This window comes from Stegodyphus dumicola, chromosome 4 (genome assembly GCF_044657685.1).
Source record: "Stegodyphus dumicola isolate Sdum_Otavi_A_Nest chromosome 4, ASM4465768v1".
Classification (NCBI taxonomy): domain Eukaryota; kingdom Metazoa; phylum Arthropoda; class Arachnida; order Araneae; family Eresidae; genus Stegodyphus; species Stegodyphus dumicola.
In genome coordinates this window covers 90,136,317-90,156,260 of record NC_140771.1, presented here as the reverse complement: position 1 = coordinate 90,156,260, position 19,944 = coordinate 90,136,317, and positions in this window count along the sequence as shown.

Below are 19,944 nucleotides of genomic sequence, written 5' to 3'. Positions count from 1 at the left end.
TGTGGACATGCTGGATGTATATATTAATAAAAAATATGTAAATCAAAGTTATAATTTAAACTGATAGTAAACCCCTTTTCTCTCTCTGTTCTTAAAATCATAATAACTTCTGTGGATTGCATCATTTCTAGATCAGTCCATCTTTCATGGCCTGCAGAATGCTTCTGAGTGGGTAATTTGGAACTTAAACTCAAAATTTTGAGAACTAAAACCTTCTATGTGATCTTCCATGTTGGATAAATACACACTTTGCTTGTATCTCTATGCTGCTTGGATGCAATTTTGCTGTGCTCCCTCCCTATCATAACAGTATCAAAAATATAAATGTTCTGGAAATAGGTATGATTAGAGTACCACGTGAATTATGGTCACAAATGTCAATATATATAAAAATGAAATTTACTCTGCCTCGACAGCCAACTTTCTTAGATATTACAAACTCAACATATAAGCACATTACACATTCAGAATTCTTCCTGTTCAGTATACTATCTGCATGCTTTGCCATCAGTGTTCCTATATCAGTACTCATTTTTTTTTCATTACACACACACACACATATATATTTATACGGTCAAAAGTCGTTAATCCGGACTCGTCGGGACTTCGGCGATTCCGGATTATAGATCATCAGTTTAAATCTCGTAAGATGGCATGCAGAAATTCTAAAATTAAAAATATGAAACCGTAATTTATGAAATAAAGAACAATTATGATCTAAAGGGTATCAAAATTTGCAAAAAGAAAAAGCTTAATATTTATTTGTTTACTTTATTAAACATTTCTTTCAATGTAAGTTGTTTAAGTTTTGCTTCGTTTCATGTGATAATACTTTCTCTTTAATTCTATTAAACAGACATAATTTCTTGTTCAGTTACAAAGTTCCGCCGTTCAAGTCCTATAATTGCTGTGTCAAGAACACCGACTAATTTGTCAATCGAAATTTTTTTGTTTTCAATAACCTCTGTCACTTTTCTTCCCTATCGGAAGCGAATTATAACGACGAGGAACTTGTTTTAAATCATATCGAAGACGGAGCATATCGAGATGAAATATTACATTTGGTAAGGAATTATAAGCCAAATAAAATAAAAACATCTGCGCTGAAGATAAGGATAGTGCTGACAAATCAACTTCCAATTCATTAGGCGCCCGCCGCCGAGCAGCGTGAAATTGATAAACAGATTTCGGATTTCAAAACATACTTTCGCTTTAGATCCTTTACATATTAACAAATATATATCGGAAATTCTATTTGATATAATCGAAAGTTTAAGCTTACTTTTATAAAATTGCTCTTACAGTCTGCAAAAAATAATAAGCCGGATGCAATTTGAAAATTAAGGAACAACGCAATCATCAACATTAACTGAATTAGATAATTTTAGCTTATACGTCCATTATACATAAAATGCGCACGCGAAAACGTATTCTGCACTTGCGCACACTCATATGCGCAGTCGTGAAAGGTCTTACGCGCACGCGTGAACGCCTTTGCGCATGTGTCAACGTGGCGCATGCGCAGAAAGTTTTTAGTTTTGATGTCCGGATTATAGATCATTCCGAATTATGGGTGTCCGAATTAACGACTTTTGACTGTATATACATAATTACAAAACAATTCTTTTGAAATCAAAACACAAACATGCCTATATTTTTGTGCTTTAAGCTGCAGAAAAATTATCATTAAAGACATAAAGTAAGAAATTTAGAACTAATATTTCACAAAGACCAGAAATTGAAATTCATAATTAATGAATTTCAAATAATCATATAAATGCAACAAAGAATTTTAAAATGTTAAAACCAAAACATTTCAAACAAGCAGAATCCCACTTCAAAAAATTTATGAAATTTAATTAAAAAAAAGAACAAAAACAGAAGAAGAATTCAATCAACCTCAATGTCACTTCATCAGGGGGGGGAGGAACATAATTGAAATCTCTCTTTTACAAAAATCCTTGCTTTTCTGTAATTATAAATAAAATAGTTCACTTCGAAAATTCTGGCCCCTCCCCAAAGCAAGGGAAAAACAAAATAAATTCTATTTTGAATAATCTAAAAAAAAAAAGAGAGAGAGAATTCTTTGATTTTAAAATTTTACACTAAATAGTATTATTTATTCCCTTTTTGTTCTACAAGAGGAAGATTTTTACTTAAATTTCGTTCTATTAATATGCAATCGTTTTCTTTGACTAAAAATAAAAATAATTTTTCCTTGAAACATTTAAAAGTTTTCCTTTTGATTTCAAAATTACATTTCATGTACAAATTTTTAGCCTTTTGAGTGATTGCTTTCTAGCCAAGGTTTATTAGTTTCACCAATGAAGCCAAGAGGGCAAACCTGTAAGTACTTTTCTGTTTCTGCTCTCATGTTTAGAAGAGTCTAATGAGAGTGATGGAAGTTCTTAATTACTTTTTGTGTGTTCTAAATGTTTTTTTTTTTTTTTTCCCCCAAGTACATCTTAATTCTTTGTATTATCTGTTTAACACTAGAATTACAGAAGGGGTCATTTTGACACCTAGCGGACTTTTATCTCTGACAGCTCTTCTTTTTTTTCGCAAATATCTTAATCTTTTCTCGACTTTTCCTAAATCATTGTGATTTATGAAATAGTAAAGATTTCAAGAAAATTGTATTTTTATTTTAGCCCTAACAAATGATTATACCTAGAAATACGGTAGCTGTCATTTTGACCCCTTTGAGAGAAAAGAAATGTGAATACATTCCATTGTATTATCTGAACACTGTTACTTCTGTAAACTATTTTTATTTGCACCTGCTAAACAAAATACAAACAAAGGAAAAGAATATGGTGAGTTTGCGTAGTTTCACATCTGCCAGTCATATGATTTGAAATAGTATGTGCAATACTTTTCTTTGTGGAAAGAAAACAGAGAAAAGAGATTATTTCGAGCTGAACGTTTTGTAGATTTTTTGTAGATATTTTGTTTATTATTCATAGCAAGTTTTAGTGGAAAATTTTATTCTATTTACATGAATTTATTATAGTAATGTACTAATGGCACGTAGAAAAGGACTTAACGCATGAAGAAATCGTGAAACTGATGCAAGAACTATCTGATGTCGATTCCGGTTCTGAAATCGAAAATAATTCTGCAGATAAAGATGGAGATGAAACATCTTGTGATTCTGAATTTATTATACAGAGTAATCAGGCAATATCATCTTCTAGCTCAAGTGAAAGTACAAATGGATTTGTTTCTACGAGTTCAAATTCTGCCATACCTAAGAATGCCAAAGCGGGAACTAGTAAACGCTCAAAAGGGAATATGAAATTCAGCGTAATTCAGACTAACACTTGTAAAGAAATTGCTAGTGATGGAACTGTATGAAAAGTAGAAAATACTCCAAAGACTTCTGGTCGACCCTTGCAAAATATCTTGCGAGAAAAAGGAAGGACCAACATCCTATGCTAAACGTCACATTGGTTCTGGTAAAGCTCTTAGTGCATGGAAGTTAATAATAAATGAAAATTTTATGCGTCATAAAGGAGTGTACTGATGCTGAAGCCAAGCGTAAACTTCATAATGACTCTTTCACTATTTTATTAGCAGAACTGGAAGCATTCATAGCGTTGTTGTACGTAAGGGGGGCATTAGCTGCCAAGGGCTTACCAATTCTTAGTTTGTGGTCTAAGACTTGGGGACCGAAGTTTGCAGTGTGATAAATTAGCACTAATATCCGAAGTATGGATTATAGAAAACTGTAAGCTTTGCTACAAACCAAATGAAAACATTACGATTGATGAACAGTTATTCCCTACAAAAACAAGATGCCCTTTTTTGCAGTATATGCCTAACAAGCCCGATAAATTCGGAATGAAATTTTGGCTAGCAGTAGACGTTAGGACAAAATACTTATTAAATGGATTTCCATATTTAGGAAAAGATAAAATGAGACTAAGTGATCAAAGTTTAGGAGAGAACGTAATAAATCGTTTAGTTGATCCTTACAAAAATATAACTACAGACAGTTTCTTTACATCAGTAAAACTTGCAAAATCCCTAAAATCAAAAGGATTGAGTCATGTTGGAACAGTAAATCATGCAAAAAGAGAAATTCCCTCTAGTTTCAAAAATTTAAGAAACGAACTTTTTTTTTCAGTTGTGATGAAACACGACTACATAACACTTACATCATATCAAAGTAAAAGGAACAAAAACGTAATTTTGTTAAGTACACTCCATTCATCAGTTGAATTTGAATCTATTGAAAAGAAGGTTCCTGATGTAATACAGTTTTACAATTCTATGAAATTCAGGGTAGATGTTTTGGATCAAATGGCAAGAAAATACTCCGTGAAAGCACCATCATGCCATTGGCCAATACATGTATTCTACAATATTTTGGACTTAGCAGGCATAAATGCATGGATTCTGTATAAGGAAGTTACAAAAGAAAATATCAGCAGAAGGGATTTTCTATTGCATTTAACAGAACTAAGAGAAGAATATATATATCCAGTAAAAACAAATTTGTTCTCTCTTCAAGTGGCTTTGTGGATGGACAAGATTCAATAGAATCAAAAAAAAGGAAGAAATGTCAAGTAAGGAAGTGCAAAGGTAACAAAACTTCTAATATTTGCGACAACTGTAATAAATATGTATGCAGATATTGTACACAAAAAATCAGAAAGATAAGCATGTGTGCTAGTTGCTGCGCTGACTAATATATTATCTGTAAATAAAATATTTCTACGTACTCTTTATAGCAAAAAGTTTGTTTTAAAATACTTTAATATTTGGTTTAAAAACCACTTTTTTTTGAAAAAATTTGCGTAAATATTTATACATTTCATTTTCTGCGTTTCTGAAATGTAAGCTGTAGAAAATGAAAAAAAAAAATTACATTTTACGATGGAAATATTTAAATGCTTGTTCATTATTTGACTACATACCTTCAAAGTCTATATTCTTTAAAATAAACTGTAGTTGTCATAATTTGCGTTATTTTAATTTCTTTTTCACAAATATATTATATCATATAGAGAAATATGCAGATATCTTATCAAGGGGTCAAAATGACACCCACGGTAATTCTAGGTATACGAAGACCACCATAATTCTAGTGTTAAAGGTAAAGATTTTGGTTTAAAAATTTTCACTGAAGTATTATGTTTTTTCATTTTTTTTTCAATTCTTTTAAAAAGAAAAATAATTATCTTTTTGTAAGATTATTCTAATTTTTCTAAATAGAATTTTTTTTCCTTGCTTTGGGGAAGGGCCAGAATTTTTGGGTGAACTATTTTATTTACAATTGAAATACATTAAAATGGTTTATCGGTTAATTCTAGATACAGAAAAGCAAGGATTTTTGTAGAAGAGAGATTTCAATTAATTTTAAAGTTCCTCCCCCCTGAAGTGACATTGAGGTTGATTGAATTCCTCGTATGTTTTTATTCTTTTTTCATTAAATTTCATAAATTTTTTTTAAGTGAGATTTTGCTTGTTTGAAATGTTTTGGTTTTAACATTTTAAAATTCTTTATTGCATTTATATAATTATTTGAAATGTATTATTTATTAATTTCAATTTCTGGTCTTTGTGAAATATTAGTTCTAAATTTCTTACTTTATGTCTTTAATTATATATATATATATATATATATATATATATACACACACACAGAAGCCATTAATATTTCTATACCAGGAAGGGAAGCAGATAGCAGAATCTTATTTTTTGTATAAATACAATGTAATAGAAGGAAAACATAAATAGATTTGCAGATGGTTAAGGAAATGTAATGTGAAGAGCGCAGTACACAGAGCTGCTACCTATAGTAGCAACAGCGGCTGTAATCCACCTGGGCATCGAGTCAGGCTGAACTTGAATGACAAATATGAGTACTTCACTCCATATGGTTTCAGCTCTGTGCCAGAATTCATCAATTGTAGTAGTGTTATGTCAGTTTCTTGCCATAATCGATGGGTGAAAGATAGGGAGAACGTGCTGGCTAAGGCCACGGTCAAACACCTTCTGTATTGAGGAAGGTCAGAAAAACATGGGCAACAGGCAGTCATGCATAATCTTATTGAATGATTGCATCACATAGGTATCACACAACAGGGGCCTTAGCACATCAAAAATGTAATGGTGACTGTCCACATTACTGTGATTGGGTTATATACCCAATGGCACCCCACATCAGCATACCAAGTGCTGAACTTGTATGGCAATGATGAATACAATCTGGTAATGCTCATTATCCTCAATGCCTTCGCTCATGAATAAGTCCATCATGATGCTGTATGCAGAATCAGAATTCATCTGAAAAGATAACACTATGCCTTTTTCTCTGTTCATTGCACCACTGTAGACATGTCTATCTCTGCTGCAGTGTCAAGGGAAGCTACAATAATGGTTGTCATGCTGGACTGGTGGTGCAGACACTTGCCCTGTACACGAGCAGTCATGGAATGATAAACCGCAATCCTTATAGACCACAATTCTGCCCTGGTTCAATTCAGATGTGTTGGTAGGATAACTCAACTCAAACTTTACAGAAACAACCAATACTCAAAGATGATTTCTAAGAGAAACCCGCTGTGCAATCTTTTCATTTATACACATTGTAGATGGTGTCATGCCTGTTTCATGTGCATGTGCTGGAATGCTAATCATCTGCATATTGCTGCACCTTTTATGCAAATTTGATATTTGTTGCATGCTGCTTGTTTACATGAATTCAGCCTGCATTTGAAATATGGTTGACTTCATATTAAATCGCAGAGGAAAATTTTACAGGCAAGATCTACAACCGTGCAATTTTTTTGTGAAACTTATTGAAAAAAAAAACCTTCAAAAATTGTAATAAACGTAATACGTTTACTAGTATGCAAAACAATTGAATAGAAAATGAGACATCATATGTACTTTTTGTGTTTAGATACCTTGGTTGATTTGTATGTTTTGATGTTAGTTTAAATTAGTTACAACGTTTTATAAGTTACTTGTTGTAATTGCATATTCTAATGAAAATTCACTGTAGTAAGCCTAGATAATAACCAGCCACTAGATAAAATGAAAAAATATTCATTCCATCATATTTCATATATATATATATATATATTTCCTAAACAATATTGATTAATTGATTATATTATCTCCTAAGTTTAATTAAAGTAGAACTATTTTAAAAGAGTGAATTCATACTGGTAAGTTATATTTTGAAAGATGTTTTGAAGTACAAGTAGAAAGTAGTAAATCATAAAAACGCGAGACCATGAGATTAACTATGTTTTTATATGTACAGTTTCTCAGTATTATGTAAATTATGAAGGTTTTTTCATACACCAATTTTGATTTTGTTGTATAGGTTTTCTAAAAAAAATTTTTTGTATAATAAATAGGTTTTTTTCACATACAATTTGTTGTTTTAACTTCGATTTTTTTTGTTTTGACTTTGTTTTACATGTAATATCAGGAATTAGGAAGTTCAAATATTCTTTACGGCTCTAGCTAGTTTTTACCTCCCCTTTTCTTATAAATATATATATATATATATATATGTATGTGTAATTTATGACTGATCAAAATTACTTGTACCACCGTTAGGAGTTTAACAGGGCTTAGTAGAGCTACAAATGGAACCATCCAGGACGCCTATTCTATGCTTCGAGAATTTTGGTTTGTGCAACGCCAGATGTCGCTGCTAGTGAAAAAACAGGTCTGCCTGACATCCCATATTCTCTGAGTACAGAAGTCATCGGAAGCGCGGGGAAAAGTGTTGCCCCGTCCTCAATCAGGCTTGTCCAGTTGACGTTCTAAGGAGACAATGGCTTTGTATGTGTTTTCGCCCCAAGTTTTTCCTGTTTAAACGAAGAATACGGTGTCGTAGATTTCTGAGTCGGCGGCGAATTTTAGAAAATATGTTGTTGCTTTTGCTCTGCCAGAAGATGTTTTCATTGCATATTTTAGATTGCCAAAATTTATAGTTATTTTAATTTGCGATTAACTGAGAGAGTATTTAGAGCCACATTCGGAAAACAAGAACGCAATTTCTACTGAAAGAAAGGTTATATTTTTCCTGAAATTATAGATATATATTGTAATTATATAGTTTAAAAATATAAAAGATAATAAGTATTTATCTAGCACATAATCCTTCTTCAATTAATACAAATATAGATATCCGGGAAGCGTCTACTCGATTTATGTACGGCAAGAATTAAGTTTATTTTAAAATACAACAGTGAAATACCTTACGAAAAATATTGTGAACTCAATAAGGAATGTCATTCATTATTACTCGAAATTCACCCTAATGTAAAATAAAAGTGAAAAAATGTAATAACAAAACTATTTATTACTTTTTTTTCACTAGTCATACTACTACTAATGTGATACTTTTAAAAATAATTTTTAGCCCAAAGGGTCTTAGCTCAGAAGGGCTATTAATTTCGTTTTGCCATTTTGCGGCGTTTTACGATAAATGACGTTTCACTTTTCAAATTGTTGCCACCAAATATTATCGCACTGTATTATATTTAAAGAAATTAAATAATGAAGAATCTGCATAAATTCATGAATGTTTCTCGCACTGTGATAAAACAACGATACCTAGAACCATCAAATTTTGAATAACGTAATCCTTCACCCTAATATTGGCATCTGGAGGCCCAAATTTTAAACCGGAAATTTGTTTTATTATCTATTTCATATTTTGTAATGCATTTATGAGTGTTTGATTAAGAAATTTAACAATTTCAAAACAAGCAATGGTAACATTGTACTGGAAAAAAAAGTGGAAAAAAACATTTTCATCTCGAGCATGCGAGACTGTGTATCGGAAATTCTAAAGATATGCTTCTTTTAAATTATATGGCATTGCTGTTGAATTGAATTTTATGGTTTAAGTGCGAAGAACATGATATTTAATAAATAAAGTGACACGCAAAATGTTAAAGAAAAACTGCCCTTTGGGCGTAAATATAAAATCTGAAAGCTTTCAAATTTTTTTTCTTTGTGTGTGTAATTTTATTACGATTTAAAACTATTTTCTAAGTGGTTTCTAAGGGTGAACTTTCTGAGGGAAACTGCCTCGCATACATGTTACACATGAAGAAAGCAACTAAAACGCCGATGCGACCAGCTTGTTCGCGGAATTCGAACCTCGGACCGAACTACCTGCGTTCAGCGACTCTACCACTCGGCCGCCTTGAAGCCTTGTCCCCTTTCCATAAAGCCAAGTGGACCCACCCACCCTCCAACTGAGAACCACAGAATGGCTTTCTCCGATAAGTTGTGTTGGCTGTCCATACCGGTTTTTTTTTAGTCAATATTGTTCGCTCAAGTTGTAGATGTTTCCAGTCATTGTAGAATAGGCATCCTGGCCTACAAACAGTAGAACAGACACCATACTGCTTTAAAATAACTCAAAAAAGATTAACTACTACAGATTTAAACTTCTCTAAAGACTGGTGAGATCTACCAGCCATACCAACAAATAACACTTAATTACAAACTTTGTAATATAAAATAAAACACATGTTACTTACATTTACAGAAAAATAAGAATATAAATATGAACATTTTAGTTTTAAATAAAACAGACAGAATATCCTGAACTCATTCAATGTACAATTCCATTTTGTTTACAGACACATATTTTATGAAATTTGACAGTCTTAATTTAGACACTACATTTTTACATAAATCACTTGAGGTATTAAATTTAGCAATATTAATAATAAATCTTTGTACAAAATTTTTCATGGTGGTACAACTAAATAGTGCGTGCTCTAAATTAGCATTTCTGGTTAATCTTTCATAATGAGAGTGAGTGCCAAACTTGGCAAGAGTATTTAGTGTGGCGTGATTTTGATTTGGTTGTGTTTTTCGGCTGTATGATTTCCTATGGCAAACCTAGAGCTTTATTTTGGTGCTAGTTGCGAGTTTAGTGTAGCCTGAAGATTCTTCTTTTTAATTTAATTTTGAAATACTGTGTTTGTTTTTAAAAGTTTTACTGTTTAATATTTGCAGGAGGTTAAGCTGTTGTTGGTGGGAGAATGTTAGATTTCAGATGACGTGAAGTTTATGAATGTTTTTATTTAATTTTATTTAGTTAATGTTTTATGGGTCAGTTTATTGTTATTATTATTATTATTTAGTTTTGTTTCTTGCATGTGACAATTGAAAGATGTGGAATGTTTGAACAAAAGTTGTTTAGTGTGTTGAATTCCACGACAATAGTAACTTGTATATTTCATATTTTAGTGAGTTTATGATGCATCTCTTGTTAGTGAATTTGAATATATTTACTTGTGTTGTACACATGCACTTACACTATAATAAACTGACAGTGGACTGTACTAATATGACACTTTTATTCTAATTAATTTACACCGTTCATGGGCACTCGAAGCCACGAATTCTGCCAGAGACTTTTAACTCACATTCTCATAAAACAAAACTCCAAGAGCTCAATGCGCATGTCCGGACGCAGTATATCGCACGCCTTGACATAATGTAATCGTTCAAAATTGTAAGTCTTACAATGAAAATTTTACAGTGTCACAATACAAAATACAGGTAAGTAATTGTAAACATCAACATAATAACATCAACTGCTATTATAAAGAAACACAATAATTGATTACAAACATCTTTTTTTTTTTTTTTTTTTAAATTTGGCAAAGGTAAAACACAAACTTTATTAATTTATCTCTTAAAATGGCCGCTTTTCGTTTTCACTGAAACTACTCTAACCTTATTGTCTTTACCTAGAAATATCTTTACGATTCTGCCAAGAGGCCAGTTACATACAGGAACATTATCAGTCTTTAAAATTATCATAGTTCCAACTTTGATATTTTCCTTTTCAAAGAGCCATTTAGTTCTTCATTGCATTGCACTCAAATAGTTAGTTCTCCAGTACTTCCATATTGCACGATTTTAGTCAATTTTTGCCAGCTCTTTAATATATTATCATTAAGGTTTACATGCACTTACACTATAATAGACTCACAGTGGACTGTACTAATATGACACTTTTATTCTCATTAATTTACACTATTCATGACCACTCAAAGCCACGAATTCTCTCAGAGACTCTTAACTCACACTCTCATATAACAAAACTCCAAGAGCTCAAGGCGCATGCGCAGACACAACAGCTTGGTTGACAATTTTGGAGTTCGAGGAAAGTGTTGTACAATTTATTGTTTTATTATTCATTATACTGTTTTATTATTTCACAGATAGGACTATGTTTTTACTTGCAAAGCTGATGGACTTTGTTTTACTCATCTAGTATTTTATCATCTCATTTTACTATTCTGTTTACATATAATAACGGCGTTTCATTAATGAGAAAGTAAAATGTTACTATTCTGTTTACGTTTAAAAATCACATCTTATTGCTCTCATTGCCGCCAACTTTCCCCATAATAAGATGGAAAATGTCCATGATGAGCCAAGCCTTGATTGATATGCTTGTCGCTCATACACCTTTCACTTACTATTAAAATTAAATTGTAAGTGAACTTTCCTTTTGAATGAGAGTCATTCCACCTTGCCTGCCAAGAAGACCCCTTCTTTTTTTCAGCAAGGATTTCAGGCAATCAAAAGAGCTTTTCAAATCAAAATCTATAAGTTGACTTTCAGTAGCAGACTTTGCCAGTCTATCGTCTATCTCATTACCGATATTGCTGTGCGTCCAAAAGAGTTTTAACATCTCTAAAGGAACCAAGAAAGATCAGCATGTTCTTTATCTGCTTTATTAGATAATTACTAGGATGAATGTCCTAATTGAAATAAGCCACCAGCAACCAAGCAGTAAATTCGCTGAACACTGGTAGTTTGGTTCGAATCCCACGAACGGGCTGGCTGCATGGACGTTTTCATGGTTTTCCCCTTGTGTAATGTGTATACGAGCCAGTTCGCTTTAGAAAATCCTCCACGAAGGCATTCCTCTCCTTAGGCAGATAGCCCTAGTGTGCTTTGCCATAATTAAGTAAACCAAACCAAACCTAATTGAAATAATAGCACTCTGACAATCACTATAGATCTCTGCAGGATCTTGTGTGATATTTGAAATGAGCCAATACAGAGCCTCCCGTAAAACCACTAGCTCTGCCTGATAGACAGCTGCATTAACAGATAATCTATACTTTTTTTGTATACTTAACTAGTCATGTGAAAAGGCGCAAAAAGACATATATAATTTATGTCTTTGGCTTATAGTAAACCTCCAAACATAGGAAAATTTGATATAAAAAACTTAACCAATATATTAAAATGCCCTATGCCAAAAATTCCCCTATATTACCTTAACATAAATGTTTTGCACCAAAGTGAAGAAGCATTATTTTAAAATATGCAGAATGGATATACCCAACCCAATATCTGCTGGAAATGCAATTTATTCAAATCTACAATGTGTACCATGCATAAAAATTCATATTCAATCATTTCTTCTTATATATAAAAAAAATTGATTTTGAAAAAAAGTTGCAAAAGTTTAAGTATAAAATCTTATTGAAGAAGCATTATTAACATAGTTCATCATTGATTGAATGCAGTTTGCTAATATCTGGTTAAAGACTGATGAATTAATTCAAAATTCAAGAAGAATATATTTCCTCCCTTTAATAACAGGATTAAGAAACAGAATAAATAATGAAGGAAAAAATGAACCTAAACAGATTGTAACATCAATGAACATTTCTAGGAAACATCAATGAATTTTTTAATGAGAGATATTAGCTTAAACATAGTTTCGTTGAGCAGAGAAAGCGAAGAAGTTAAAAGGCATATACAGGCATACATATGTAAGAAAGAATTACGTCATCAACTCACGGACATGGACCCTATAAGAGCTAGACCAACCCAGTGGGCGTGGCGCGTGTCATCGACATGTCGGCAAGAAAGAGTATGGACGATCTGGTTTACTTTAACACTGAAACCTATGGCGTTTCTATCACATAACTTTTTAATTATTAAATGTGATACGTTGTATAGTGATGAGATTATGAAAGCCACAGTTTTTCCAAATAGGATTTAATATATGTTATTAAAGCAGTTTTTACTGCATTTCGTGCATTTTTTTCACGCGTAATTCTTGTACAAACATCTTTACTTTGGTAAAACGGTAAAAACTCTAGGAACAAAATTTACGAACTTAATTTTGGGTACAAATAACGTAAAATTAAATAAGATTGATAGTACGTGATGCTTTGAAATAAATAAGGTAAAATTAAACAAGATCTGATAACTTTTTTTAAAAAATTTAATGGCCATTTCCAGGCAGTGATTTTCATAACTATAATAACATTACAAAACAATCATTTATTTGATTATATCATCATTAACTTATTAACATTAAAGTGGAATATTTAATTTAGTAATTTATAAAATTCGGAGCATACAATTTTCTGAGTGTAATGAAGGGAAAAATAAAATCTAGAAGCACTCAGATTTTATATTGCGCCCAAAAGGAACCTTTTTTAACATTTTGTGTGTTTTCAATATTTATTGAATATCATGTTCTTCACCCGTAAACCACATACATTTGAAAACAGCATATCTTTAGAATTTTCGCACTGGAGATAAAACTGTTATTTTCTGTAGAGTGCTCTCTCTGAACTCGTTGAGTTTGTTAATCAAAAATTCGTTAAAGTTTTACAAAATATGAAATAGATTAAAACAAATTCGAAATTCAGCCGTCCAGATGCCCATGTTCGGGTGGAGGATTACATTATTCAAAATTTGATGGCTCTAAATACTGTCATTTTTGTCACAGTGCGAGAAACATATATGTATTCATGCAGATTCTTCATTATTTAATTTCTTTACATATAATACAGGGCGATAATATTTGGCAACAACAATTTGCAAGGAGACACGGACATTTATAGTAAAGCAGTGCAAAATGCCGCTTCGAAACTAACAGCCTTTCTAGGCTACCGTCCCTTTAGGCTAATAAATTAAAATAACAGTAAATTAAAAAAAAAAAAAACCTTGTGCAGAACTTAAAATAAATTTAAAAAAAATAATCACTATAAAATACAAGTAAAATTAATTATTATGGTTAAATACAATTTTAATATTAGAATTAAATGTATAAAAATTTTTAAGGAGTCAAAGTGTTTATCACTATGATGTATTATGAAATATAATTGAAATAAAATTCCTTTATAGAAATTGTGCTATAATACTCATCTATAATTTTAAAAAAGCAGCACAATTTAGAATTTTAAACAAAACTTTCAAAAATTCGTTTTTAAATGTTTTAGTATTTTTTACTTATTTACACCAATAAAAAGCATAAAAATTGCAAGAGAAAATTCCTTGTTTGAAATTTTTTGTTAGCTCAGATTTAAAATATTATTTTCTAAAAGAAGTAGTTACAAATTTCCTTACAGAATAGGAAAAGCTGAAAAAATATCCAGTCCTGAAATCATGAAATAGCTTTATAATTATTTGGAACGTTAATTATGCTTGATAAATATGCTAAATTTTTAAAAATCAATCTCAATTTCAAAAATAAAAATATGTAGAAATTCTAATTTGTGAAATGAGGCGCTACCACCAGCTTTTCCTTGACAATTATACACGCTGCAATAGGCAACCAATGTTAAATTTCTACAAGTCGTCCCTACTCCGGATGTGATCAAGGTGACAGCCGGCAACACCTCAGACGAGGGAGAAAACCCGTTTGGGTTAGTCTATTTTTATAAGATCCATGCTCACGGATAAACACGAAGGGCGCATGCGTCAGAAGCGCTCTTAAAGCTAAACGTCGTATTATGATTTATGATAACATTTCTCCCTTTAATAACAAGATTAAGAAACAGGTGAACGTTTCCCCTTTTAATAACAAAAATACATTTCACCCTTTAAGAACATAATTTCAGGGAAAATTGTTGGGAAATATGATTATTTTAATATCCGATGCTAAGAGACAGAAAAAAGTTCTACTGTCCCTGCAGAGGAAAGATGCTTAATATAAATGAAGCTGAGCTTTTTTACAAGGTGATTCCAAATTAAAAGTGAAAATGAAACTATACATAGGCTTCTATTGAAAGCAAAAATGCTTAAAAATATTTTTTTAAAGAAAGAAACCTCTTTCGTATGTGACTAACCATTATGGCGTGAATAATATCAAAATAATCTGAAAAACTATGGAAGTGAGATGCAAAACTTAACTAGAATGTGAAGAATTCTAATTGTTATTAATAGATTGTTGCCGTGTCTGTGATAAAGCCTAATCAAATGGTGAAGTTGGCAGTCTGCAAACTGTCATCATCATAGAGGTTCGGTCTCTTAAACAAGACCCCATTTTTTTTAAATTCAGGAAGAATGGTTGGATAATCAAAAATGTGTGCAGTTGTCAGCTGTGTATCCAGGTGGTTATCATAGTTCCTGCAAGTTTTCCTACCCTTTCGGTCAATTCTCTGTGATGGCCAGTTCTAAGTCTGACTGGTCTTAGTTACAAGTCGTTCTCCATTAATGTTATGGAGCTGATTCTAAACTGGAATTGAAAGTTCCTTCCATCTGTATTTGGTCATGGCATTTACATCCGAGAGGGTGGGTGACACATACGTAATTATTATTGTTGAGATTTCGAGCCTCTTTTGCCGGTTTATCTGTATTCTCGTACCTGTGTTGTTCATATGCACTGGCAACCATTGAAGAATGCAGACCTTATTTAACTTTTCAAGCTGGTTTGGGCGAAAGTGGATCCTGCTGGTGATCAGGGAGCTTCCATCCGGGATTGCCTGTACAGCTGCCTTTGAGGCATACTAGACAGCGATTCCTTATTTTTGCTCAGAAATGGAAAGGTCAAGTGCTTTCACTGTTGCCGGAAGCAAGTAAAGTTAGAGACTAAGGCTCGAGCGCCAATTTTGTGTTGATATATCTGAGTAGTCAGAAATACTCCGAAACCTTCAATAGTGAATGTTTCATCAGATGAATTGTTTCGTTTTGCCTTCGAGCATCAGAAGAATTAGTAATAGAAATGAGTGTTATTCAATGAAACATCTCGTTACAAGAGAAACAGTTTACAAATCTAATAAGTGACAACTGTAGTTTCAACATCTCAAAACAACACTCAAAAATATAAATCACGTAAAATAATTCTCATTATCAAATAAATACACATGAAATGCAACTCGAAACCATTTTTCTTCATTTCTCGTAAAAGGAACAAGCTCAAAACGCAAATATAAAAAAATTTCACTAATGCCATATGTAATTTTCTAAATTACATTAAAACAAAGGTAATATTATATAAAGGTTCGACTTGACATCCTCCCACCTACGTTAACTTTTTATCCTAAAAATTTAACTTACCAAAAAAAAAAACTTATAAATAGTTCATAATTAGAGTCTCTTAGGTAGTACTTTGATTCTACGAGCTGCTCCAGTCTTTTGAATCCGAGGTTCAAATACACACACACAGAGTATAAGGTGGTGTCAATGGAGGATTAATTTTATCAGATATTAAAAATATATTAGAACAAGTTTTTAATGAGGGGTTCGTGAAAATTTTAGGACTACCGTGTAGGAAAGTAGAAATAGGATTTAAAGATATTATTTGAAGTAAACTATTTACATATTCACAATTTAAGGTCTTGTTTATGGCATCACTCGTTACTAGATCAGAAGGTAATCTTAATGTTTTGCCATATACAAGCTGAGCAGAAGTTGCTTTGACATCATCCTTAGCTGATTACATGCCTAAGAGGACAAGTGGAAGAGTTTCAGTCCATTGTGCGGCACTTTGCGCTTGAGATACCAATGGAAGCGTTCGATAATTCCATTTGACTGGGGGTGGTATGCAGAGGTTCGAATCCTGTTGCACCCCAGTGTGCGAGTAAGTTCTTTAAAAAGATTAGATTCAAAATTTTTACCTTGGTCAGATGTAATTGTAACTGGACATCCAAATCTTGATATCCAGCCATGTACTAAAGCACGAGCAGCTATTTCCGCAGTCATATCTGTTGTTGAAATAACTTCCGGCTATCTATGATAGTCATGCAAAACTGTTTCCCGTCAGATGGAGGTAGAGGGCCTATAAAATCTATATGTATGTGTGCAAAACGAGCATCGGGTTCAGCAAATGTGCCGATAGGAGATTTGGTGTGTTTGGCGATTTTAGCTCGTTGACACTGATCACAGCTCCGCACAAAAGATTTTATTTCTTTTCTCATGCCTGGCCATACAAAACGTTTAGCGATTAAATCGATGGAGGCTGGGATGCCTTGAGAGAAAAAATGTAAAGTTTTGAAAACTGTTAATCTCATAGACTGAGGAACAAAAGGACGGGGATGTTTTCGTCACATGTCACAATACAGATGAATATCTTCGAGAGGAAAATAATATTTCTCTAATTTTAGAGAGTATGTATTTGATGCTAAGAGTTGTTGAAGTTCTTCATCGCTTGATTGTGCAGCAGCGAAGTTTTGAAAATCGATCACAGTATAGGAAATATCATCTCTCTCAAATCGGGAAACTGCATCGACAATGTTATCAGAGCCTTTAGTATATTCAATGAATAGTAAACTGGGAGATAAAATCCAAATGTCGTAATTGGCGAGGAATGCATTTATCGCAATGGCTAATCGCGCCGATGGTACGAATAGCTAAAAGGCTATTCACACCACCTACGTTCACGCATGCGCACAAACAACTCAAGTACCGGCATTTTACGCCGATTTCCGTAAGGCAGGCGGTAGCTAGAGCGAAGGTTGTTAACCCTAACTCAGCAATAGAAAGGGTTGTTAATAGTTCACCAGCAAGAGAATAATTTGCAAGTAATTATTATCAGTTACAAAGACGAGGTCAATCTCTACATTATCAACACAAGAAGATTTTACAGAAAAAATATTACAAGTATTTAATTTGGCAAGTACTTTAAAATTTGTTGTTAAATCAATTAGACGCTTGTTAACTTAAATCAGGAGATAAGTTAAAGTAATATAAAAAATCTGCACCTATGATTGAGCATGTAATATTGCAAATGTAAACAGAGAAAGTAAAATTGCGTGTTAAACCAAAATTAACATTTATTGTTTTGGTGCCATACACATTAATGAACGAACCATTAGCAGCACGAAAAGTTTGAAGTACTGGTGCCTTCAGTTCATATTTATTTGCAAAAATTAAACTGGCATCACTCCCCGAATCTGTTAGAAAACACCTACTTGTTGATTGGTCACTAATGAAAAGGCAATGCGATGTATGAGGATGGGAAGAGTCGGTCGCCTCTACGCTTCCGTTTTCAAGTTTCCCTTGTAGGAACACGGAGAAACACATTATTTTGCACTATCCTTGAATTTCCGATGATACCAGCACAAATTTTTGTCACGCTTGCGGCCAGCAAAATTGGTACGATATGAACTCCTGGAACGATGAAGCTTGGACACTTCTTTTCAAAGAGCTTTGATTTCTTCACGAAGTTGAGCTGAAGAAGAACAGTTGGCATTCACCAAAGAAGATTCGTTATTAGAGATGATGACGGATATATTGGTGTTGTTGATAGCTAAAATTCGATCAGCTACCTTCGCAGCTTTATCCAAAGTAATAGGAGAGATAGAAGCTAAAATTGTTTGAACAGGAACAGGCATCGCTTGATTTAAGAGTTCAAATAAAAGTGAATCGTCTATGTTGTGATTCTCTGCGCGACGTTTCATCTTGCGGAGAAGTTCGCTAGGTTTACTATCTCCGAGGCTTTCGCCTGCTAGCAGCCGACGAATCTCTTGAGTCTTGGATTCCGAACATCTTTCTATAACTTTTGATCATCATATGGGCAGTGCTTAAATTGCGCCGGAACCCGGCTCCGGTGCTTCTCAATTTTTAAGATAAATTACAATTTTAGCAAAAGCGCACCGGAGCCCTAAATAAGATGAGCTCCGGTACTTCTTTTTATAAAACTGAATCACAATTTAAAGGGAACAAAATTTAGAATTCTTAACGTTTTAGTTTAACAATAAGCAGACTTTGCAATACTCTATTTCCCTAGAAATACGAACTCATGAGAACGTGACACGTTCAAGTAAAGTTCCCTCACTCGCATGCGGAAACCTTTCCTTTAAGAAAAGCAATAAATTTGGGGGAGTTTGTTTATGAACGCCTAAATTTCTCGCCATGCCATTGTATCTAGTGTATTGTTATCGATGCTTACAGTTAGTTATCCTCGTAGGAAGGAAAATTTGTGTTCTTAAATGTGTGGTAAGTGACAGCGAGTACAATGAGAGGGAAATACTAAGATAAACTGCTCAAGCACGTCCTATACATCGTCTTCCCACAGTATTCACTAATGGGGGGGAAGGGTAACCAGCAACTTTACATTTAGGAGTCCGATTCAAGACTCATTTACCCCTGACACCCATCTGCTTGATGGCTATAATTATATCAACAGAGAGTCGCGGTCAAAGAGAACGTTCTCTCTCACCAAGATTACCCTCATTTTTTTTTTTGTTGTTGTTGTTTGTTTGTTTCCACCCACTCATATCCTCATTCTGTTTTGCCCTGGAATTTTCATCAGCTATACTTTAAGTATATTTAACTTTTGTAATGGTAAAAGAACTCCCCCCCCCCCCTACGATCAGAACTTAATTTGGGCCGGAACGCACCGGAGCCCTGGAGCAATGGATCCGAAGGATTACCCGCCGCTTCCTCCGCCCGAGGTTGTGAACGTTAGTAAAGAAAATCTCTCTGGTTTACCCGAGGAGATATGTGCGTATGCAGACAAGGTGTTAGGAAAATGTTGGAGTCAGCTATTAAACAAGGATTGTTACGATGCGGAGGATTATCAACTCGCGCTTCAGCAAGTTCTGCTTCTGAATGTAGATGAGCAGTTAACGGAAGATGATCTCAATACATTATCCAGTGAGGAGGATAAGCAAAAACGTCTGGATATACACCAAAAAAGGAGTGGAATAGCCAAAAGACTGGCTTTGTTATTTCAGGGTA